Here is a 25,640-nt window from a genome sequence, read left to right as displayed (position 1 = left end):
CTCTGTATAATTTTTCCCCTACTTACATTCCAATTTAAGAAATGGAGAATGAAGCAAATGAGCACAGCATTTCTTGACGCATCTGTGGTGTTACTATGGTTACATTTTGGCATGCTTTCCCATTTATTTTTTCCACTGATTTATTGGACCTGACTGTGAGCTAAATGGCTTGATTTTAAGCTTACCACTATGTAGGAATTGGGGCAAAAATGACCTCAGCCTTTTAAAAACAGTGGAAAATCGTGTTTTGTCTTTGCTTATATAAAGCCTTTGGTATTGATGTTTCATTTCTGTGAAGCCAGGAATTTGGAATGTGGAAATGGTCTTCCTACTGAAAGAGAAAACAAGTAACGTTTTATTTTATGTTTCTTTCATAAAATGAGAAGGAAATTTACAAGAGGTCTGTTTCCGAGTCTGGCGCAATGTATGTGCCTTTGAACATGAGTAGACCAGGGGTGACTTGGGATTCTGTTATAGAGTTGGATAACTGCAGCCACATTTGTGTTTATTTTGATTCTTTGACCCATGTGACTGGTAAAGCAGAAGTCCCTACCAACCTGTTGTGCTAAAGGCTTAGGAAGCCCTTGATTTGGAGAGTGGATCCTTCTGATGATGCTATAACTGTGCCACAGGGAAATAAACTCATGTAATCTGTATTTTTCCAGAACTTCCTGCTGCTGATATTTCAGTGACTTCAGTATTTTGAGAAGGGATGACCTCATGAACAGGTGCTTGCAAGCTGGGGTAGACTTCTTTTCCTATACATTGTAGGAAGCTCATGTGTCATTAGAAATTAACAAATAAACCCCCTATGTTCTCAAGTTCTTTTTAGTATCTTCATAGTGTAATAAAGCCTTATGTGCACCATGATGGATTTTACCATTTAGAATTCTGTTTCATTCTAATTCCTTGGCAAAGACAATGCAGGTAATAATAGCATCCCTGTTTTACAGGGAAGAAAATGTAGCAACAAATGTAACTTCCTCAAAATCATACCCCCCCCTTCTAAATGCCACATTACTCTCTTCTCATCTAGTGCTATTTTAATTTTTTTATTTTTCACAACTTTATTGGGATATAATTCACATACCATACAATTCACCCATTTAGAATGCTCATCCAGGGTGCTTTTTGCTATAGTTATTCTTATTCTCCACTGCTCTTTTATTTTGCCTTTATTCAAAAACTTTTATTATTTCCACAGTATGAAAAAGGCCATCATAGTTGGAATTTAATTATATTTACCATTGAAAATCACCACCCTCCCCCCAAAAAAAATATGACAGAAAAGCGAACTAGATGTGAAATGAGTCAGAAGCCCTGGTGTGAATTTGGAGGGCTATGCTGTAGCTGTGTGGCCTGGTGCAAGTCATGTCACCTCCACAAGTCTCATTTACTGTTCAGTAAAATGGAACTAGAAATAACCTACCTCAAGCATTGTCTCACCAAATACCGACAGCAGCCCTAAGAGTTGGGTCCCTTAGAGGAAACAAAGGCTCAGAGAGGTTTAATAGCTTGCTTAGCATCACACAGTTAGCAAGTAGCATGGTCAGGGTTAAAGCAGTTCTAACTCTTGTGCTGGGTGTAATTAATAGCAGTGTGATTAGAGCAGTATAACATGGACCATTGAGATTGGAAAAAAAAGAAAGAGTTTCTTGCTGCTGAATTTTATAGTTTTAGCTTTTTAAAATCATGGGGTTTTATGTCTTGGGGTTGGAGGTTGTGTAAGGCACCATACCTTAAAAATAAGTATCTTCTCTCTGATTTTCAAGTAACTCCCTGGTATATACAATAGAATTTTAATAATTGCTTAATGATTATTTAGCTTTTAGAAAATCATTACAAGATTCTCTTGGGATATCTCGGTTTATCTTTTTTTTTTTTTTTTTTTTTTGTGAGGAAGATCAGCCCTGAGCTAACATCCATGCTAATCCTCCTCTTTTTGCTGAGGAAGACTGGCTCTGAGCTAACATCTATTGCCAATCCTCCTCCTTTTTTTCCCCGCAAAGCCCCAGTAGATAGTTGTATGTCATAGTTGCACATCCTTCTAGTTGCTGTATGTGGGATGCGGCCTCAGCATGGCCAGAGAAGCGGTGTGTTGGTGCACCCCCGGGATCCGAACCCGGGCCGCCAGTTCATAGTGCGTGCACGTAACCGCTAAGCCACGGGGCCGCCCCTATCTTATTTTTCATTCAGTCTCTTCTTAGAATACCTGTGGAAAACCACCTTGAAATAAATGGATTTGAAATGCATGTGAACATCATCCGTGTTGCTCACTTCTCTCATTCCTCAGAACCATCTGGATAATATTCTTGTCTCCCGCCCCTCAAATTCTATTTACATTCTCAACCCCCTCCCCCTCAGTGCGTCCGTCATACAAATTTCATCCATTCTCCAAACATACCTGGTGTCTTCCTTTAACTGGGTACATACTATTTCCTCTTGTTTCCCTACCTTTCCATCTGACCAGTTCACAGCCTTTTAAGCTTTAACCTAGATGCCACTTCCTCCACAAAGGCCTGCATAGATTGGGCCTATTGCCCAATCTTCACTGCTCCCAGAGCCACCCTCTCCGACTCCCTTTAAGCACATGCCGTGCCTGCTGCGTGTCTGTCTGTCCTGTTAGAATCTAATTATTCTGAAGTCAGAGGCTGTACCTCAGTGACCAGCCCTCACCTAGCTTAGTGCCTGGACCCCAGAATAAATATCTGTTGAATGAATGAACAAATGAAGAAATGATACAGATGCTCTTTGTTTTTCTTGTTTTATTTTTCTTTCTTGGTTATTTAACATTTGGGAGAAACAGCAAAGCTGCTCTTGCCAAAAACCTTTCAGCATAAAAGGCAGCTCAGAGGCTTGAGCTCTGAGATGGCTGATAAAGACTACTGATTACTTGGCTGGTAATCCAAGCCCAGAGGAAGAAAGTCAAGGCTCCCTGAGCTTGGAGTGGCAGTGCCCATTCACAGCTCCTCCTAATTACAATCTAGATATCGCTGTACCTCCTGCTTTGATAGCCTTCCTGCTTTATGACTTCTTGTCCTAGCCGATGTGACAACATCTGCGATTCTTGCTTTGGAATGGCCGTTTTTTCCGTGAAGATAAATGCGTTACCTGACAGGACTTGTCATTTACTATACTGCTGCTGTCAAAGCAAGATACAGCTCATTCAGGAGTCCTGGTTCTCCAGAATGCTGAATAACACCACTCCCATCCCTTCTGTCTTCTCTGGGCTCAACGTTCAGGAGCTCATCTTTCTTTTCAAGCAAAGGTCGTCTGAAAGAGGAAAGGATAAGTCAGTTTTGTTCTGTAGCTTAACACTTTGTTGATCAAGGCTTTCACTGATACTGAGACGATTGTAACCTATGTAAGAGGCATTGATCATTGACTTAAAGGAGTTTACAAAGGGATTAAACGTGTTTGATCTACAAGACAATTTAAATTTGATGTGGTAAACATAAATGATCCTGGTCTTTATCTGTAGAGTTGCCATATTCAAATAGGCATTTAGCATCTGCTAACAGTTGGCATTGTTTATGGTTGTGAATGTGACGGTGATGTCAGGGACATAAATTACCTTTGGAATTATTTGAACCTATTAGTTTCTCTTAAGCACAGCTGTTTCCAGTACTGCTTGCCTAGAATTCAACCCATTCTTCAATTAGAGCTGATGGTAATGAACTAGACCAATTTATCAGCAAGAGGCCAGGATAAAGAACTGAGAGTTGGAAAATTGCTTCTCTCCTGGAATGTGCATCTCTGTGTTCAGGTTGTGTTTGATACAAGTAGAATGTTTCAGGTCACAATTTATGCACTAGACAGCTCTGTAAGCATACACTGATCCTCCTTATCAGATAAAAGTCTGTGGAAACTTTCTCACTGTGATTATTGCCCTTGTCCTCTAACCAAAGTAAGTGCTGTCTGAAATAAAGGATTGCTTTAGCCTTATAAAGCCTAGCCTGTTGCAGAACTGTGACTAGTAATAATAGTAACAGTTCTCCAGTTTTTGGACTGCTACTGTATACTAGGTACCCTGCCATGATGCTTGTATATTTGTCAGCTGTAACTCTGGCCTCATCCAGGCCACACAGACTATTAAGGATCTGAACTCAAGCCCATTGAACTCTTAAACCTTGCCTCTTTTCTATTCAGTCGCAAATGTTTGTTGCCTATAATACAGTCAGTAATTGTCCTCATCGCTTCTCCATCAGTTCTCAACTCTTTCTCTCCCCTTCCCTTTTACCCATCAATACTGTATTTTCACATTTTCACACCCCTGGCTTCTCTGTGGTCTGGGGACTCCTCCTACCCACTGACACACCCCCTTACTGCCTTCACCTGACCTTTCCTGCCTTCCTTCCTAATTCCTGTTGGGTTGTCCTTAAAGAAGCCAAGAATTAGAACAAAGAAGTGAATGGTTCATATTGCAGTATAGTGTTCTCCATCCTATATAATATGTATATTTTAACAGATGACTTTAAATATGGTGCTGCTAGAAACACCCTATCTAATGGGATGTTCTGGCAACAAAGCAGATTCTTGGATAGGGATGAGTTCTTATACTTTTGATTTGTTTTTGTCCTTTTTATAGTGCTTACAGTGTTCTATACCTAGAAAACACTTTAAGCACAGGACTGTCTGTATCAAGGGGATTTTCCCCTCTGCTTGCTGTATCACTTCTTATACATAGTTTCCTATTCCACCAACTATAAGCTGGGATATGGTTTGTGTTTCACAAAGTAACACAATAGTCTAGGTTAGGAGTTTTGTATCAAATTAAAAAATAATGGGGTTAGAACAAACTACTTTTTGTTTAGATGTAATTTGGAGTTAGAGTCTGGGCTCAAATAACTATAAACAAATTTTCATCCACGTGAATGTCTGGTGGGACATTGAAAGGTCATGAGGGAAGCGGGAAAATTCTTTGTTATTCTGGTAATACCTCCCTGATAAATGCTAGGAGCACACCCCATGTTAGTGACAACCCAAAACAAAACACCACTTCTCATTTCTACAGTGCCCCTTAGGAGCACTGAAGCTACTAGTGTGGATTCTATTCTTAATTCTTGCCAAAGGAGAAGAGAGTTACCATAAGTGAGCTCATAAGAAGGACCTGGATATTCCTGAATCAAACAGTTCCTCTTCTCCTTGGGGCTAGAACGGTCAGGTGTGATGGGCTTTCAGGTATGGTGGACTGGAGGGGCTGGCGGGTTCTACCACTTAGCAATTTTGTTGGCTTGCGCAGGTAACTCAGGCTTTCTGGGGCTCCGTTTTCTCATTACTTTTATTGATGTTTATGAGAAGTACCTAAGCACCCAGCATAAGCATGGCACTTCATAGGTCCTCTAGTTAAAGGTCCCCTGTTTAGATCAATCTTCTTTCTTCCATACCCCATTTCTCTTCCGTTTCTAACATGACTTCTCAAGCCCAGCATTCTCCCTTTTGTCTTTTCAAGTTCTCATTAGGCTTTGGGCCTTATTTCTATGATTCTCTTTTTTTTTTTTTTTTTATGATTTATATCATTCTTTTTGAGGGGGAACAAGCTAAGTTCAAAATATGATTTTCCAACATTTGTTGAGAAACAACCCAACACTAGATGCCAGGCAAGAACATAGTGAGGATTAATAATTGGATGATTTAGCCAATAATAGGCATGCTTGAAACAGCACATTCTCTGCATATTCCCAGCATCAGCTAATTCCCCAATGTTCTTTTTCTTTGTATTTCTTATTATACGTTGTTAACCCTCATTGCCATTGTATATTTGCTGAGTGGTTGGAGTCATATTGGAGAAAAAAGGAAAGAAAAACTGGAAACTTAAAAAGCTCCTAACACTGGACTTGATTTGTATGTGTCTGTTAATAGACTCATATAAACATGGTTTGGCTGATATCCTTTATTCTAAGGTTCTCAGGAGTGTAGAAGAAGGAAAAGCCGTAGGAGTTTAGATTTAAGTTTAATTAGAGTTGATGTAATTTATAATCTTCTTATGAAAACATGTTAGACCAGCCTCACTGCTTAATAATAACATCTGCCATTCATTGAGTGCTTACTATATGTACCAGGGACCATGCTAAGTGATTTACAAGTTTTGTCTCTTTTAGCCCTCTCCAAACCCTGAGAGGTGAAGTGTTCTCATCCCTGTATTATGAGTGTGGCATTGAGGTGTGGAGAACTTAGGTACGTGACTCGTTCAAAGATGCACGGTTTAGTAATGATGGAACTCAGATTCAAACCCAGTTCTAATAGCCTCCAAGAGTTCAAGCTCTTGGTTTATTTCTCTGGATGCAGTCACCTTAAAGACCATTTTTAAAATTAACGTATTGAATTTAAAAAAGAGTCTTCTCTTAATAACATATGGATTAGTCCTTGGCTGGGTGTCGGATACTAATATATCTATTTGGCAGCCATGTTAATTTATTTAATTGCTTCATAATTTTAGCTGACATTTTTCATCAAAATTTGTTGCAATTATAAAGCAATTTCCACAGTGATTTATATAGGGACATGGAAGGTTTCACAGTATCCTTACCATCTATTATTTATTTTTAAGAGAAGGTTTTACCAAATTTTAGCTTCCCAAGCATCGTTTAAGTCAAGAGAATGAAGTATAATGTATTTTTAAAGAAATCTCCTTGTATCAAATGGGTTCAGTAAAAATATGTACAAATAAATTTTCTGGCTTCTGTAATGGATTATGTACATTTATGCTAAGATCCAAGTAAGGATAATTCACCAGGTATGCTCTGATGAGCTTACCTAAAGTCCATATGAAATGAGCTACCCAAAATGATTACCTTAAATTTAAACAACAAGAAAATGTCACTTTTGTTATTTCAACCGTAATATGAATAAAGTAGATTTATTCACCACTCAGTGATATATTATCCTGTTGCATTTAAAATTAACCAATTATACCTCCCTATTTTTAGGAAATACACTCTAATGTATTTAGGGGCAAAGGGCCATGGTGAACGCAACTTACTCTTAAATGGCTACAAAACATTAAAAGTGGTTAAAAATACATCACATGTGGGGAGAGGGAAAGAGCAAACAAATAACATTTCAGCCAGGGGTTGAAATGTTAATAATAGGTGAATCAAGGTAAACGGTATTACAGCATTCTTTGTACTATTCTTATTCTAGCAACTTTCTATAAGTTTGAAATTATTTCCCAATAAAGTATTTTAAAAATAAACCCATACCAAAAAAAAAAAATTAAAAAAGCAACCAATTTAGTTTTTAGAAAAGGGGATTTAATAAATAAATAAATAAATAAACCAATATGTGAATGTTATATTTTTGTTTTTCCACCTTATTGATATCAGTGTTTTTAGCCTAGAATTGAAATTTTGTTAGTACTTTGATAGATCTTATCTATTAAAATATAGACAGACTAGCCTGAAAGACATTGTGCACAAATTAAAACAAAAATCTAACACAGAATACCAATAATATACTAAGTGTTTTAATTATAGTTTCTCATTTAATCCTTGTGGGAATCCTGTGAAATTAAGTACTGTTATTCTCATTTACAGATGAGAAACTGAGGCTTAGTGAGGTGAAGTGACTTGCCTCACAGCTGTGGAATAGGATGGAACCCAGGCAGTCAGGATGGACACTAGAGTTCCCACTGGGAATCACCACATTTTCTTTCCTCAGACCGTGTGTGTGTCATCTATGTGTATAGATACGTGTACACATACTGAATATATTTAGAAAATGTTAGGAAGAATTATTTTAAATGGATCCTAAATATCTGCTAATGGGATTCTAGATGAATAGAAAAAAATAATAAGTATCATTATTAACATATTGAGCACTTGCCGTGTGCTAGGTTTTATTCTATATTAGCATAATAACTCATTTCATCCTCACAGTGGTCTTTGATGTAGATGCTGTTACTCTCCACGTTCAAGGAAACTGAGGAACAAAAAAGTTAAATAGTTTTGCTCAAGATTTCACAGCTAATTAGCAGTAAAGCTCTGTTGTGTCGTTCTAGAAGTTTCTCTCTTAACCAGTAGCTCACATTGCCTATTATATACAGCTCTAGAGAACATTTGAAAAAACAAAAAAGGAAAAAGAATCAGTAATTAAAAATATTCCTTTTCTTGAGTGAGGGGGGCCATATCTTTTGTTATTATCTCTAATACAATTATTTCCTAGTCTTAGATCCCCTCAAAGCCACCATATTCTACAACTCCAGGGGGCACTTTTCAGTTTGTAATCTATGTGAATGGTGCCCTTGGTGGTGGGCAGCACCCTGACTGCACAGCTTTATGCAGTGGCTGAGTTCCGGTAGCAGAAACTCAGCTAGAGATAACGCCTATAAGAGAATCAAATCGCCATTCATTTGGGAGGTACATGTCTCAACTGTGCTTTCCCAATATGGTGAAGTGGTGCCTTACTCCAGTGAGGATAATATCTACTGGATGCTTAATCACCAGAAGCCTAATCCAATCCAGTTATAAGATCTCTCCATTCTTAATTCAGCTAATTAAAGGATGGAGACAGTCTTAAAATTGGATCTTATTGGGTAGTAACTATTATTACTTTCATTTTTCCTTCCATCAATCAGTTGATCCATCTACTCACCCAACTCTTCTTCATTTATTCCATTTATTTATCCATTCAGCAAACATGTATTGAACACCACTGTGAGCTGGTCACAGTGTTAGGTGTTCCGCAGTTAGAGTTAAGCTGGTTACGTTTCCTGCTCTCACGGAGTTTCCAGTATGGTAGGGAAGACACAAAAGAGGGAGCTACTCATGTGACTGTGGGCAAGTGACTCTACTTCATATCTCCAGGTCTAATTCCTCTTTAAAAAGGAATCTGTTTATTAGGGGTATAAAAGATACATTAAGCATCCTAATTTCCCAGGCCCAGTCATAAGAAAATGTAGTCCTATGGATAGTGCTCACTCCTTAGGACCTCTTAATGGTTGAGAGTCTCTTGCAATATTTAAAAACAACAACAGGGGCCAGCCCCATGGCTTAGTGGTTAAGTGCTCGCGCTCTGCTACTGGCGGCCTGGGTTCAGATCCCAGGCGTGCACTGATGCACCGCTTCTCCAGCCATGCTGAGGCCGTGTCCCACATACAGCAACTAGAAGGATGTGCAGCTATGACATACAACTATCTACTGGGGCTTTGGGGGAAAAAAAAAAAAGGAGGAGGATTGGCTATAGATGTTAGCTCAGAGCTGGTCTTGCTCAGCAAAAAGAGGAGGATTAGCATGGATGTTAGCTCAGGGCTGATCTTCCTCACAAAAAAATAAATAAAACTGTTTAAAAAATAAATAAAAACAACAACAACAAAAACCAATGCTGCAGCAAAAGCGAGGACATAGTTTTAATATTTGCATTTAATTAATGCTTTTAACATAAACATAGCAATGTAGTCTAACTTGCTATTCACTAATTGTAAGATGTGTAAAATATTAATTCAAGGTACACTAAAGGCAGTGTTATCTGCAGACCCCAAGTTTAAATATCTTTCAGTCCTTTTAGTGTATCTTTGTAACTGTAGATATAACTATTTGAAGAGAACAGCAAAAGTCTAAATATGAGGCCCTTCATGAATAGGAGACCTGAGTGAAATGACCTTCCCCCTCCTCACAATCTCAATAGGTATGAGGTGCAAGGGGATGACTCTTTTGGACCAACCCTTGGCTGTTTCAGATCCAGCTTCAGTTGCTTATCAAGAGAAGAAGCCTAAGCCGGGTAGGTGACGGTTATCTAAGGACTATCAAAACAAGCTAGATGGGCCCTACTAGAGCCCCAGTCTTACCAGGGCACAACCTTCTCATTGTATTTCTCATCATTCCTGTCATCAGAAGGAAAACTCTGTATTCCTTGGACCATTTCTTCTGAGGTTGCCATATTTCTAGTTGGGGCTTCTCTAGTCTCATGACCTGCCTGTTAGAAGTGGGACAATACTGTTGTCTTAAGTCCTTTGCTTTGAAAAGTGAGACAAAATTTGGTGATACTAGAAAAGTAGGCATTTTCAAGGTCGGCAAGCTGCTGACGTGTAAAAGATTTATTACTTTGGCTTTCTAATCGTTGTTGCTGTACATAAATGAACTTGACATTTTTCTTCTTTCCCATCTTGTGAGATAAGATCATTACAAGCAGACCTTACAGGATTGTTAGGAGTTACAATTTCTGTATTCTTAGTTTTCATCATCAGTTGGTTTGAGGGATACACATTTCTTATTTCCATCTCTAAATGGTTTTGCACGGTCTCAACCTCATTTAATTAGTGATTTGGAAAAAAAAAATATGCCACATCTATTTCAGAGGACTTTTGAAAAAAATGTTGCCTGAGTTGTAGATAAAGTATTCTTTAAATGTATGATATGACTTGAAAATGAGATATCATATAAAACCATCGGGTGGACTGAAATTCAGCCTAAGTTCTGACAGTGTTGCCTGTGTGACTGTAGCTAATTCTGGGAATCTTCATGTTTTTTTCCCCAGTGGACAGAAGTTTGTGGCTGATGCAAGTTTGATTGCGTTTCATGTTTGCTGCTCAGTCTAGTTCTCCCATAGACTACCTGTTGAAAGGTGGGCATTCAGCCTCCTGCATCACGTTAAATTAGACACTCCATGCAAATCCACTGCAGTCTGGGATCTTGTGAGGGAATTTTGTGCCTTCCCAGTTCACTGTAGATGTGGATCATTTGCAAATTGAGAAACAAACTGTCAGATATAACTAAAAAATATGATGTCTCTAAGGAACATTGAGTAGTTGAAAAAAATAACTTGTTGATGTAAGACTTGCTGTTTTGTTCTGAATTCATATTATATGATTTAGGGGCCTGGCCTGGCACATCAACCTTTTCTCTCCCTTCCTCTGTTCTTTCTTCCCTCCCACTCTCCTTCCCTCCCTCCATTTCCTTCTCCTTCTCTTTCTTTCCTTTCCTTCCACCGCAGACTGGTCCATTTCTTCCCCTTGTTCCAGACTCTGGTGGTATAGCATAACAGTTATGACAGTTACAGGAGCTAGGCATATTTAGGTTCTAACAGAACCCAATTTTTTAAAAAAATTAAGGTATAAAATACATATAGTAAGTTATATAAATCTTGAATGCATAGCTTAATGAAGTTTACACACACATATGCACAAGCATGCATGTACACACATACATTCATGTAACCATTACCCAGATCAGTATGTACAACACTTGGAGCATTCCAGCAGGCTCCCTCCTGTCTCCTTCCATTGAATACTTTCCCTCCCTCCCAGAGGTAACCATGATTCTGACTTATCACCCTAGACTAATTTACCTGTTCTTGAATTTCATATAAATGCAATCATATAATAGGTATTCTTTTTTTCTAACTTATTTTACTAACATTGCTTCTGGACATTCTTCCATATTGTTTGCATGTAGAGCAGTTGGATTTTTTTTTTTATTGCTGTGTAGTCTTGCATTGTATGCATATACCACGAACTATTTATCCATTCTTCTGCTGATTTGAATTGTCTCCAGTTTTGAGCTACTGCAGGAACATTCTCATACAAGTGGACAGATGTACTCGATTCTCACCTAGGAGTAGGATTGCTGGATCACAGTGGAGGCATATGTTGAGCCGTAACAGATAGTGCCAAACAGTTTCCAAAGTGATTGTACCAGTTTGTACTCACATCTACACTGTCTGTGAGTTCCAATTGCTCCTCATCCTCACCAACATTTGCTATTGTCATTCTTTTTTATTTTTCGTCATCCTGGTGGATGGAGGGTGGTATCTCATTGTGATTTTAATTTGCATTTTCCTAACATAGAATGATACTGGGCACCTTTTCAAATGCTTATTGTCTATTTGGATATCCTCTTTTGTGAAGTTCTTGTCCAAGGCTTTTCCCATTTTTCTTTTTAATCGGGTTTTTTGTCTTTTTCTTGCTGATTTGTAGAAAGAGCTGGATTTTAAATTCCAACTCTGCTGCTTGTTAGCTGTGCTGGGACAGGTTGCCTAACGTTTTTGAGCTTCATCTATAGGGTGGGGCAAGAATACCTGCTTTATAGGTTGTGGTGAGAACGACTTGAGGAAGTGTATGTTAGTCACCAAGCATAGCTCCAAGCACAAAGAAGGCATGGGTGAATAGTATCTAAGTAAAAAAAAAAATCTATTCTGATATCAGATGGACAGCCCATTAAGATACTCTAATATTTTTTTCTGTCTTCTCTTTCCTCTTCTTTTTCTTACACTTGTAGTACAAAAGGAAAGACAGTGGCCATGTGCATAATACACAATAGGCCCAAGTGACTGCTTTCTTACAAAGGAACACTAGAAGTCATACCTGTTCTTCTAAGAATTTTGTCCTTGCACCTGGGACAAATGAGAACCAGAAGAGAGGTTCTGAAAAGGAGAGAATAAGATAAAATGTAGTTATAGGACTCAGTTAAAGAAATCTACCTGCCCTGGGTAGTGGTGGGGAGTATTTCCTCTTCCTCCCTTGTCAGTTAGCTTCTTGGAGACTTAAGTTTCCTCATTTGCAAAATAGGAATGACAACACCTCCCTTACAGGGTTGTGCGAGGTCTAGCACGTGCTTGGTCTCCTGTAAGCTCTTCACATATGGCAGGTGCTGGTGGTGATGGAGAGGGTGGTGATGATGTTGAAGATACCACTTCTGTTGACAGACATGTTACCAGCCCAAGTGACAAGCTGCTTCAGGGGCAGAGGCAATAGCAGTTTCAGGGAGTAGTGTGACCTGCATAGGAGGTGGGAAGGTCTGAAAGGAGCAAAGAAGCCTCTGCTCTGGGAGGAACCAGTATAGGATGTCATTTGTACACTAGATTCATATATGTTGGAGATGACCTGGGCATCACAAACCATATTACGATGAGTTATGTTACTGTGATTGATTATATATCTCTAAAATATATAGAATCAGAATGGAAACAAATCATCGTGGGGGCTCGGGCAGTTATTGGAACTTGCCTTAAGTACCCGTAACGGCAGTGATCAGAACCTGGGTTTCAAGGGAACTGTCTGGACAAGCAGCCTCCTTCAGCTTTCAGGGCACTGAGAGGCTCAGGATTGTAGTTGGTGGGTAACTATAGGCTTTGGATATGGACAGAATGGGGTTTGACTCACAGCGCCTCCATTCTCTGGCTTTGTGATCTTGGATAAGTTACATCCCTGCGGTTTCCTAACTTACAAAATCAGGACAATAGTATCATCCCCATAGAATTTTGGTGAGAGTTAAGTGACAAAATCATGAGAAGTACCAGGAGAGGCCCTGGCACATAATAAGTATTCAGAAATTTATCCAGGTATCTGATGAGTAGAAATGCACACTCTGTGTTTATTTCCATGACAGCTATTTAGTGAGCAGAGTGGGTGGAGTAAGGCAGAGATGGAGGAAGAGGTCTTTTCAATTTAGCCACCCTACTACATAGTAGGACTAGCTAAACCTCATCTCTGTGTTGTGGGTAAAAATAGGCTTTATTGCCGAGTTGGGTCTCTATAATTCTGCCACCAAAATGCCTGATGTTTATTACAGCAATTACAGTTGAGATAAGTCTGCTGTATAACTAACCGACCATTGAGGCCAAGTTGGACAATTTATAGTTCACTAACATGAGGCACACTGATGGGCACATTCACATGGTAAGTGCATATTGTAGACTTACTTGTTCTCTCTCCCTCATTAACTCTGATCTGCTGAAAGCCCTTCAGCCTGCTCTAAAGGTAGGAGGTACCCTACGAGGGTCTAGTTGGCGTATGCAAGGGCTAGTTTTTCTTTTATTGCCAACTCTTGGGCTCTCCGTCACTGAGCCTTTGTATATCTGCAAGAAGATGAGCACTCCTTACAGTGGTGCATGGCTACCAAGAGCACAACTGCCTTTCAGATCACACTCCCTGGCAAGTATCAACTTTGTACTTCATGCCCATTGTGATAGATTTATTCATTGTGATAGATTTATTCAGAAGCCCATTTGGCTGGTATATGAGGATAGTGGAAAGTTCTAAGATGCACATGGTGAATATACTGTTGGGAGTTCTCATTTGTTTCCTGAAGCCAGTGAGAGTCAAAGACAAAAAGATGACACTGCAGGTTCAATGTAGGTTGCACAGTTTTAAGGACAGAGGGATGTGGTCTCATAAAACAGCTCATTTGCAGAGAGATCTAGTCATACAAATTTAAAGAGTCAATTGTGATAACATCCGTTGTGCAATATAAGTCTGAAGTTCCTAGAACTTTCATCTTTGATAGTGACATTGCAGAATCATTCTTCTCTCATTAGCTATCTTAAATTGCATGTTTGTATTACATGAGCCATTTTTGGGCATAACAGCTTTTGCTTCATTTTCTTGGAAAACCTGTAAAAAAGTTCATTTGAGTACCATCCAAGAAGATGGTCCTGTTTCACACCTTAAAGAGAAATAATGCTAGAAAAGTGACACTTTAAGGTAAATGTTCCATGTCTGTTCTATTACCATTTCTTGTTGAAATTTACAGCCATAGGAATTCTGTTTATTCCCCATTTGCTGTTTGGTTCCCCAATTGACTAACAAAAGCCAGAGAGTTGTCACTGGAGTTGTTTCTTCATGAAGAGGTCACAGAGGTCACTTCCTCATGTTTCATGGCAATCTAAATGCAGCTGGAAAATAGCATCTCAAGCTAGTCTTTTTTTTTTTTAACAGTGGAAATCAAAGGTTATAAGGAAAATACCCATCTCTTTGGATATTTATATACCCAAAGTGAAGTGATTTATCATTCGTCTTTGACATATGAAAGTCATTATATTCCATAAGCCATGAAAAAACATCAACAAGAGCGATTCCAATATCACTCTTCTGTTATATGTTATATTCAGGCCCCTTGGTCAATTTAAAAAGCATCAGATATATTGAGGCACTTTTTTTTTTCCTTCCTAACCAACAGTACTTTCCTTAATAACCAAAAATTTGTTATTTCTTAAATAATCATTATAAACTAATGTCAATATCTAAACATTTTTCAGGCAGAACTTTGCTGCAGAATCTAAACAACATGGCTTAAAATGTTAGCATTTGAAGACTGTTTTTCACTTTTATCAGTGTCTCTGTTGGTCACATAACACCTTTATTTCTTGATTCTCGGATATATATATTTTTCTGCATTTGAACATTGTTGAACGTAGATGTACATATTTAATGCGGTAGTTTTCTTTTTTCCTGAAAAGCTGTTATTTCAAAGATGTATCTTATAATTAATGACATCTTAGAACTAAGAAAGTTTTGGTATTATAAAAATTACAAGGTTATCCCCATTTGTTACTTCTGCTTTGACTTTATGCTTGCAAATTCAGCATTTAGGAGACTTTAGTTCCTTAGGGATTTTGCCTGCAATTAGAAGACGTTGCCATTAGATGGCAATAATGCCTCCCGCTTACCTTTCCTCCATGCTTCAATCAACCTGACAGAACATTTAATCCAAGTCTCCAGTGAATACCTTAATTTTTTCATTCCAAATAATTGTCAAATTCATTATTCTCTTATGTAATCAATACATATAAATTTTAAAATTAATAATAAAAGCATCACAATGAATTTCAATGTCCTCTTTGACCATCCACCCTCGTGCTCTTTTCTTTTGTCTTCCCCAAAGGTAACCATAGATCATCATTTAAAAATACTCCTCTGAGATCTTTTTCTAGTCATTCATAAATATGTATGACCCTATAGAAAATAGAAAATATATGGTAGAGAGAGAATGTGTGTTTGGATTAACATAAAGAGTGCCACACTCTTCTTTGAAGGCTTGGTAAAATCTGCCCATAAAACCTCCTGGCCTGGGACGTGTTTTTTCCGTATAGGATCTGGGAAAAGGGAGGGAGGAGATCATTCTTGAACTTGGTTTCAGTTTAGTTCAGTTTAGGTATTGCTATACTCAGGATTCCCGTTGCTTCTTTGAGGACAGTTAATTTATTGTCCTAGAAAATGATGCATTCTTTCTAGATTTTGAAATCAACTGGTATAAAGTTGTTCATGGTATTCTCTTATACATGAAAATAAATCTCTTGTATATTTGTAATGCCTCCTTTTTTGTTTTAAAGTTGATTATTGGTGATTTCTCCTGCCTTTACCCATTTGTCATATTTGTCAAAGGCTTTTCAATTTTATTAGTTCTTTCATAGAAACAGCTTTTTCTCTTGATTGTTTTTCTTTATCGCCTACAGTTACTGATCTATATTTCTACCTTAATTTTATTATTCCTTCTTTCTACATTTTTAAAACAACTTTATGGAAACATAATTCACATATGATAGAATTCACCCATTTTCTAAAAATTCAGTGTTTTTTAGTATATTCACAAAGTTGTACAACTGTTACCACAATCTAATTTTAGAATATTGTTATCACCCCAAAAAGAATCCTGTACCCATTAACAGTCATGCCCCATTTCCCCACAATTCCCATAGTCCTGGATAACCATTAATCTACTTTCTTTCTATAAATTTGCCTGTTCTGGACATTTCATATCAATAGAATCATGCAATATGTAGCATTTTGTGTCTGGCTTTTTTAACTTAGCATAACACTTTCAAGGTTCATTCATGTTGCAGCAGGTATCAGTACTTCATTTCTTTTTATTGCCAAATAATATTCCATTGTATAGATATACCACATTTGTTTATTCATTTGTTAGTTGATGGACATTTGGATTGTTTCCACTTTTTGACTATTATGAATAATGTTTCTAGGAACATTTGGGTACAAGTTTTTGTGTGGACATACGTTTTCATTTCTCTTAGCTATATACCTAGGAGTGGAGTTGTTGGTCCTCACCAATACTTGACTTTTTAGTGATTGCCATCCTAGTGAGTATGAAGTAGTATCTCATTTTGGTTTTCATTTGCCTTCCCCTAATGACTAATGATGTTAGCACATCTTCTCATATGCTTTTTGGCTACCTGTGTATTGTCTTTGGGGAAATGTCTATTCAAGTCCTTTGCCCATTTTTTTAATTGTATTTGTCCTTTTATTGTTGAGTTGTAGGGGTTCTTCATATGTATATTCTAGATACAAGTCCCTTATCAGATACATGATTGACAAATATTCTCTTCCATCCTTCCATCAAATAGATTGTCATTTCATTTTATTGGCAGTATTGTTTTCAGCACAAAACTTTTCAATTTTGACATAGTATAATTTATTTTTTCTTTTGTTGCTTGTGCTTTTGGTGTCATTGTCTAACCCAAGGTCGTTTTTACTCCTATGTTTTCCTTCTGAGAGTTTTATAGTTTTAGATCTTACATGTAGGTCTATGATCCATTTTGAGTTAATTTTTTGTGTATGGTATCAAGTAGGTTAACTTCACTCATTTGTATGTGGATATCCAATTGTCGTCTCAGCACTATTTGTTGAATTTTCAATGTTTTTTTTTATTTTTATTTTTATAGCTTCATGAATAGAAAGCATAATTCATTTATTTTCTGTCTCTTATTCTCTAATAAATGCATTTAAGGCTATAATTTCCTTCTGTGTAGGAATTTGGGTACATCCCACATATTTTATTATTATTAATGTTAAATTTTGCCTTTTTTTCTAATTTCTATTTTTGTTGCATTTTACTCTCTGAATATGGCCTGTATTATGTCAATATAATTTTATCCAAAGGACATTTCTATTAAAAAATACTAACTATAAAGCCTTCTTTTCAACCCTGTAGATGTATTAGACCTCTTTATTACATCCAACAGTGCCGTGTACTTGGTATGTGCTCAATAAATATTTGTGGAAAGCCATCTGCAGAGCAAGCTTTTAGAGGAAATCCACACCTAAGTGTTAGAAGGGATTGAAGGGGCAGTGATAACTAACACTACTGAGTACTTTTCTCTGTGCCACGAACTCATCTAACTTCCTTGTCCAGTATTTACTCACTTAGTCTTCATAGCAATCCTATGAGGCAGGAACTCTTTATTCCCATTTTACAGATGAGAAAGTGGAGTGTTTCAAGTAAAAGTCTCTTACCCAATGATTCACACCAAGAAAGAACCAGAGGTGGGTTTTGAACCTAGTTAGTCTGGCCCCAGATCCCACTCTCATAACCACTACACTCTACTGCCTCCCAAGTGGTCATTTTCCATAACATTTAATTAGTCTGATTTCTAGTCATTTCTCTAATTGCTTTGAATGTGTTCAGTGAAGGAACTTCTTGGCCCTTTTCTCACAGTTGTTTGTTAAAAATTGCTAGTAAAGTATCTATACTTCGTTGCCGCTCTAAACCGTGCCCTCGAGACACTGCATAGCTCAACCTTAAGGTTTAGCAGTCAAGCACCCATGAAGGAAGGCTAGCCCAGGACCTATTGGTTTTAATTATTTTGTGTGTGACAAAAGAGAATTCAGAAGAAATTCAATTAAGCATGTCTCCTGGCTTATGCTGGAGACCACACAAGCTCAGAGAGCCTCAGTTTTTGAGATCAAGTGTGTACTCTGATAACCAGGTAGATTTTCATGGAATCTTTTTCTTGTGCTTCACTTATACATAGAGAAACCTGGTCTTTGGAGCTGTGATTGAAAATAATTCTTTATTGTTAGGGATATTTCCAAACCAAATGAGGGCTATTTTTCTCCCCCTATTGAAGATTAGAAAGCTACATCCTTGTTATAGTTATTGAATAAAAGTTCCCTTCTTTCTTTCGTAATGAGAATGGCTTTTGTATTTTTGTTCCCTTCGGTGCAGTCTCTATGCAGCCTCCTTGCGAAAGAGCAATTTAATTTGTACCGCACAATCATTTTCTTGTAGAAAACTAATAAAATACAAATTCCATTTTTCAGCATTAGGTTGTGGCTAAAGGCTTTTGAAAGTTTTATGCAGAATCCACTTTTCTTTTTTCTTTTTGATGAAGATTGAGAGAGGAAATGATGTAAATGTTCACATATATTATGTATATGGTTGATAAAGAAACTATTCCCTTAAGTTTATTGTTTCTCTCAAACCAAAAATGTAAGCTAATACCTCACATTCAGCTCTTAAGGCCTTTTCGCCTTCTGAAAAGTAGATGTGAAACAAAAATGAAGCAAATGGATCTGTTTTTCCTCGAAGGCCTCTTGTTCACTTTTTCTGACAGGTGCAGTGATATCCAGGGTGCTGGTGTCTGCGTTTCACTAATTGAAGCCCTGGGAGCTGTTCCAGTTTGCAGGTCGCTGCAAACATAGAGGATAAGGGGTTTCATTTTGTGGAGACACTTTACGTAGAAATAAAGGCATGATGATGATGATAGAAATCATAGGTGACATTTAGTGAGCACCTATGTATGGTGCCAGGCACTTGGCGTGTGTTATCCTCACAACAAGTAGGTGGGTTTTGTTTCCTTTTTTACACATAGAGGAACAGGCACAGACCTGGCAAGTAACTTATTTATAGTCACACAGCAGGAAAGTGGAGAGATGGGGTTAGAACCCAGTGAGTCTGACTCCAGAGTTGAGTCTTTTGACCATCATGAGTGACCAGAAGGACGAGGAGCATTAGAAATGCAATCCTTCCGCACCCTGGATTGTTCAGATGGACAGTTTACTGAGTAGCAAATGGGAAGGAACACTTTTTGTTTTCTCATCTGCTGTGAAATCCAGTGGATATTGCATTCCAGGGAAAGAACTCGGTTACTTTGTTATTTGAAGGCTCAGCTGCCCTGTCACCTTTTCCTACCTCATCCTTAACACTGCTTTCCCATCACATGAAATCTGGTCCTCCACTCATTTGGAATCTAGGTTCTGCATTGCGCATCTCCTCCCTAGCCCCCAGGAGGAGAAATATCCCTTGCTTCTTTCCCCTACTTTTCCTGTTTTCTTGTCACTCTTCACCTCAGAGCATCTTCCAGCCCCTTTATCTTCTCCTGTCCAAATTGTAGTAATGAATTCCTGGAGGATGGTTGCACGTGGCTCTGTAATACCGGGGTTAGGGAAAGGTGGCAGTGGGCTGACTCCTTCCTTTGAGAGTCCGTGGGAGTTCTCTGCCTTAGAACTTAGGAGTTCCCAAGGACTGACCATTCCACGCTAGAGAAAACGTACCTCGCCAAAGCCAGAGGTCTCTCTGTCAAGTTTTTTCACTAAGGCGGATGGGGGAGTAGGGAAGGGATGTCTCATCAGAAACAGAATGGAGATAATACCGCTGGGCTCTTAAAGATTCTTTTAAAGAGTGGCTTTGAATGACATCCAGATAAGCAGTAAAGAAACAGCTTGAGTCTGAACCAGATTCTACCCCTAATTCTTGAAGTGTCTGTTCCTTGAAAGTGGATTCTTCAAATTAATATTCTAAGCCTCTCCATCCGCCTTTAACTCCAAGGAGAACTATTATTTCAAACACCAGAGTTATTACCTTTGAAATTTCCTTCGGAGTTGGGGAAGAGGCAGAAGGGAAGAAGTGGGTCCCACCAGAAGGCACTTGGAAGCCTTCTGCCCCTTGCTCTTGGGAAGTCAGTGTTGCATCCCTAACCAAGAAAAAGAGTGGCCACCTCCCCCCTCCTTCGCCTACCCATCCACCCATCCACTCAGCCTCCTGCATCTTGTAAATGGAGCAGCCCTATTTCCCGCCTTTCCTTGGCCGGGGGCTCCCTCCAGGACCACGGGGCGTCGGGGACCTGACGTGCCTGGCGGGAGAGGCAGTGCCTGCCTCGCTCACTCCCGCCCGCTCCGCAGGTGCGCCCCTAATCCCCCTGGCCTAGATATCCGGCAGCCTCTAGGAACCCGGGCTCTGTGATGTAATGCTCTTTTTTCACACTCTCGGCTTAAATACAGATGGAAATTGTTGTCATGTGTTAGAAATGTCGCCAGTAATATAAAAGGCGCAAGCTTGGGCATCTTTTCTGCCTCTTTGCACCGTCAGCTGCTTCTGCCGCCAGCGCCTTCATCCCTTGCAAAACTGCTCTTGTGGTCAGGTGGCCGAGGCGCCCCCAGCCCGCCTAGGAAGGGGTTCGGATCCCACCTCCCCACCCCCGCCTCTCTTTACAGCCGCTGCAGAGCCAAGGACCAGCGTGGTGGGAGGCTCTTTCAGGCTCACAAAGGGAAGGATTAATCTTGGCGATTGGGCTGGGGTTTGCAGGCAAGTACAAGTGGCCCATGATCCCCCCTTGCCATCTCCCCGACCGCCCCCTGCCCACCTCTGGATTTGAACGCTCAGCCGCTGGAGGAAGCCTAGGAACAGGCAGCAGGCGGCAGAGGCGTCCTGCCGCCCGAGGTTTGAGCTTGGGTTGTGGGAACATCCATGGAGGTGAAGATGCCGAGTGTGGTGTGTGGACCAGGCAGGAGGGGCGGGGGGGTGGGGGGGACCGGGCCAGCTTGGGAGGGCCAGATGGCTGCGGCTGCGTTTTAATTCACCGGGCAGGCCCGTTTGGCCGGGTAGGGTGGGAGGGGGACGGGGGAGAAAAATATCAGGGGTCAGTGGGTAGGGAGAGGCCGGGCTCTGGAGCAGATGCCTGGCGAACAATGGGGCTTTTGAAGGGGATGCTGGAGGAAGTGTGGCGCGCGCTTTGTATTGCCTCCTCCGCATTGCAGGTTGGAATCGGGCAGCTAAATTTTAATGAAGTGCATTCCAAAGTGTGCTCGTCAGCCTGGGCTTTTGGAGCGAGGGGCTCGGCTGAATGGGGACTGGGGGTAGGAGGGGGAGGGGGCCGGCGAAATGAGCTCCTGATGGATGGTAAAGGAGGAGATGAAAGCCTGCTCAGTGTGGAGGGCAGAGGAAGGGATGGGGGAAAAATCAATACGTCCCCGTGCATATTAATAGGCTCCAGCAGGTGTTGGTAAATGTATGTTGCTGCATTGTTCCTTCCGGCGCCCAGGCTGGGGAAGGCGGGGCAGAGGGAGAGCTGCTTCCCCGGGCGCGGTGGGCAAATGCCTTTGCACTTTGGAAGGCTTTGCAAGCTCCCGGGAAAATAAAGAAGGAAAGAGCTGCGATCCCCACTCCTGTTTTCCCATTTTAAAAAGAAACAGTGTAGGTACAGAAGGTTTTTTAAGTTTGCTTCCTGGAAATTAACGTGTGTGTATCAGAGCACTGTGTTTTCTAGGTAAGATATGTGTGTCTGTGGGCATCCAGAATAGAAAGCGGAATCTAGTCTGGCTTGTTGAGTGCTTGGGAGCTGAAAGGCTGTTCTCCCTGTCTGGTTTTTGTAAGTGATGGGCCAAGCCAGGGAGGCTGGGAGATTTTTAAAGGGGCGGGAAGGCTATCCCTCCCTTCCTCTTCTGAAGTCCTAAGTTTAATTGACCTGGGTACCTGGGTGCGAGAAAGCTGTTATGTCCATGGTGTTGGTACGTAGACTTTGTGTCACACACAAAGGGAGTGGATTTGTGCCTAAGCCAAATTATGTGAGCGTGAGTGTAGCTTATTTATAAGGATTCTTTCTCTTTTCTAGAGTTTACCATGCTCAGGGCTCTGTCAATTGAGAATCGTTTAGGAGACTACTTATGAGTGTGTGCTGGCCAAAAAACCCTTGCTGGGTTTTGTTGTTGTCTGTTTGTCTGTTTGTCTCCCCTTGAACAAGCAGTCAGTGCTTTCAAAAGGTTCAGACATATTTGTTAGGGATTCAAATAAAACTGGAAGCTTTTGCCTGAGGGCATTATGACTTTTTTATATTAAAAATATTTAAGTGTGGTATATATACTATGTACATGAACCCATGACTATACGCTTGGTGACCCACAGAATAACATATTGTCTTTCTTGTTCTGGGAAAATAAATGCATTTCTTAGTGGAGGAAAGCTTGTCTTTTATCATCTGTAAGACTATTACTTTCTAAAAATTGATGTTTTGTGATAACTTTGGAAGCTCTCAAGTATTGATTGGATATACTCGCAGGTTCTTTTCATGATTTAACTTGCACTGTAACACGTCAACAAGACACAGCTCATCACTTGCCACTGAATTTTAGTGCTGTTGAAAGCTTTAGCAGATTAATGCTATCAACAGAGACTTGATTCCTCCATTTCTCAACTGAGCAAACAGAAGCAGTCTGCTCTTGCCTCCCAACGCCTTTCCTCTCTTGATTTTGGGGAAGGGGATGGGACAGAGGGAAATGATCCCTGCTGAGGACACTTGTCTCTAACCCGCAACCCCGACCCCACCTGGTTAAATATTGAAGGTTACTCCTTTGCATCCCTATGTAGTTTCTTTCTTAGGCTGCATAGTTCAAGTTGTATTTCTGTGGCAGCATTTTAAAAAATGTTTGAGTTTTGGTATTTGGATTTGTTGTGCTTGTAATAAAGAGATGTGGGATCGGTTTGTTTTTCTTTTCACCTAATTATGGCTCTTGAATGGGTCTGTTATTACCTTTAGACTTGAGTCTCACCTGCTGGTCCTGGCTGAGCAGAAGCATGGTCAATTGTGTTTATTATGAGACCTCCCCCAGGGGAGACCAGAGCCTCACTGCCTTTTAAGTTAACTGTGGCCAGAGGAAGCAATTTGTGATGTGGTCCATGGTGTGTCTGCTGGAGCTACCAACCCGTTGAACTTATATTTTGTAAAAACTTGTAGATAACTGTTTCGTTAACAAAAAGGACCTCCTTGAACCACTATATATTTTTTCCAATACGTAGGACTGTTTTTGTGATAAACAGCTGTAGATCTTTGACATTCTTATGTATAACAGCAGAAATTATACCCATGCATTAAAGGCACCATAGAAGCAGTGACTCTAGCTGGTATTACTAAGACACATCTAGTTCTGATGAGAAACTCCTCCTTTCCCCACTGTTTTCCATTCACTCTTAGCATATGGATGTGGGTTAGAGGAAAAGGACAGAAAGAATGAGATCTACATATTCACAAAGGAGCCAACCACTGTGATTAATTGACACCAGTTATTGAAAAACTGAATTGTAATTTCTGTTGACCCTCTGCCGTGTCGTATAAAGCAGGTGATGTGATACCAACTGAGTTTGCCTATTTAATAATCCCAATAAGTATATAGACCCATGATATTGACTTATTAGAGTTGCTCTAGGGAAAAAAATTTGGGAGACACCTATAACTAAAGGTAAAAGGATTTCTAAAGTTAAAAGTAAATATAGAGATGATAGTGCTAGAAAAAGCTAAATCAAAATCTCCCCCCATCAAAACACCCCAAATATTTTTTTCTTTGCAACTAGATTTTCATGGCAAAATTCAGTTAGTTTGGTAATCACCATTTTCTCAGCATGTTTGTTTCTTGTATTTTTTAAAAAAATGTTTCTCATGTTGATAATCAGACCCCAAATATTTGAATGTAAGCACATCCCTTGCAGTCATGTTGACACCCTATGGCACCAGAAAAACTGTCAGCGTTTTTTGAGCAGTCTGGTGGGAAGAAAAGGCAGCAATGCCAACCATTCATTCAGTCACTCTTCTGATGGTTGTGTCTGACAGTAGGTTGGCTCTGGATGACTTTTAGGCTTTTGAAGTATTATAAACACTAAGTGCAAAGAGCTTGCTGGCCGTCCCTTGCTTACCAGGTCTTGATGACAAGTTTCTGCCATTGTTAGCCTCTAGCACATCTACATGATTAATTTAGGACGCCCACAGCTAGGAAAATTATGCCCAAACAGTGTCTCTGAATAGTGTGATGTGCTGTTATTCATTGGTAAACCTATTTGACATGTGACTCCATAATGGCACTAAATCCTTTCACTCGCCAATAGTCTAGTGAGTTGATGACTTAATGCTATCTACATATCTGTCCCCCCCCCCCCCCCATACGGTTCTTGAGTGCTGTTGCTGATTTTATTCCTTCTTCCAATGAGGTTGACATTCCGTCAAGTTTCAATAGGCTGTCAGATTTAAGAGTAAAAACAGAATGGGGAAAATACTACCTAACTTTTGCTAAGATGTTTGAGAAGATCTCAAGCATGAGAGTGAAGGGAAGTTCTTGGGCATGAAAATGAATCACTAGGCTGAACATTCTTGAATGTAAAGATTTTTGGTTTTCATGTTTGTGGTTATCTGACCTGAAAGGGCAGCAAAAAAGCATAGTGCGTTTAACTCTATTTTGTGAGGCTTCACACTTTTGTTTGTGGAGGTGTTTGCTGTTTTTCTTTCTATAGCCCAGTTCTAAGCTCAGTGCTTAGCACATAATATGTGTTCAGTAAATACTTGGATGAGTGGATGCGTCAGGAAGTTTGACAAGTCATCGTTAAGAAGTTTGAGCTATTTCCTAGAGTGGAGTTGCTATTACCAAAACTGAGCAAAAAGTACAACTCCATGAAAAAATCATTTTAAAAATGGAAAAAGGAAACACAATTTTTCCTTTGTATTTAGTGACACACATGTTTTCCCACAAACCCAGAGAGTTTATCCTGTAGTTCTATAGGAAATAAAAAAGCATTTAGATTTCTTCTCACTGTTTAATTGATCTTAAAAGTTGATGTCGTTCTCCTGATTGAAGAATCTCGTTTTCCCCCACCTTTCTCCCTCTAGAGAGAATTGAATCTGAATGACCGCACTGGGTATATTTCTTTTTTCTTTGCTGCAATAAAGATTAGATCAGTGGGAATCTGCAGATTTGACAACAACCATATGAAATAACTTGCCTATAAGACAGTAAGTGCTATAATTTTCTAATTAATTGTGGAGCATTGCCAAAGAGAATTGCTTTAAAAATACATAATGATCGTAGATAGAGACCTAAAAGGGAAGCAGAAAAGTCTAAAACATTTAACTCCTTTTTATGAGGCTTAATACTC

General features: G+C 39.6%; 1 protein-coding gene across 18 annotated transcripts in view; it reads left to right on the top strand.

The window, feature by feature from the left end:
• The window catches only part of MAGI1 (membrane associated guanylate kinase, WW and PDZ domain containing 1), a 623,132-nt gene that overhangs the window by 386,336 nt on the left and 211,156 nt on the right, over positions 1-25,640 (top strand). The window contains exon 1 of one of the 18 annotated variants that reach the window (XM_087431295.1): positions 20,717-21,032. The exons of 15 other annotated variants lie outside the window; for them this stretch is intronic. The gene's annotated coding sequence lies outside the window, so the exon portion shown is untranslated. Of the gene's footprint in view, positions 1-20,716; positions 21,033-21,839; positions 21,994-25,640 lie in introns of those variants that run through there. 2 more of the 18 variants (XM_087431293.1, XM_087431294.1) reach the window with 2 other exon arrangements.

Source organism: Ceratotherium simum, chromosome 5 (assembly GCF_057802395.1).
Source record: "Ceratotherium simum simum isolate JZ-2026a chromosome 5, ASM5780239v1, whole genome shotgun sequence".
NCBI lineage: Eukaryota > Metazoa > Chordata > Mammalia > Perissodactyla > Rhinocerotidae > Ceratotherium > Ceratotherium simum.
The sequence above is the reverse complement of the archived record's forward strand: the minus strand, read 5'-3'. Positions and strand labels throughout refer to the sequence as shown.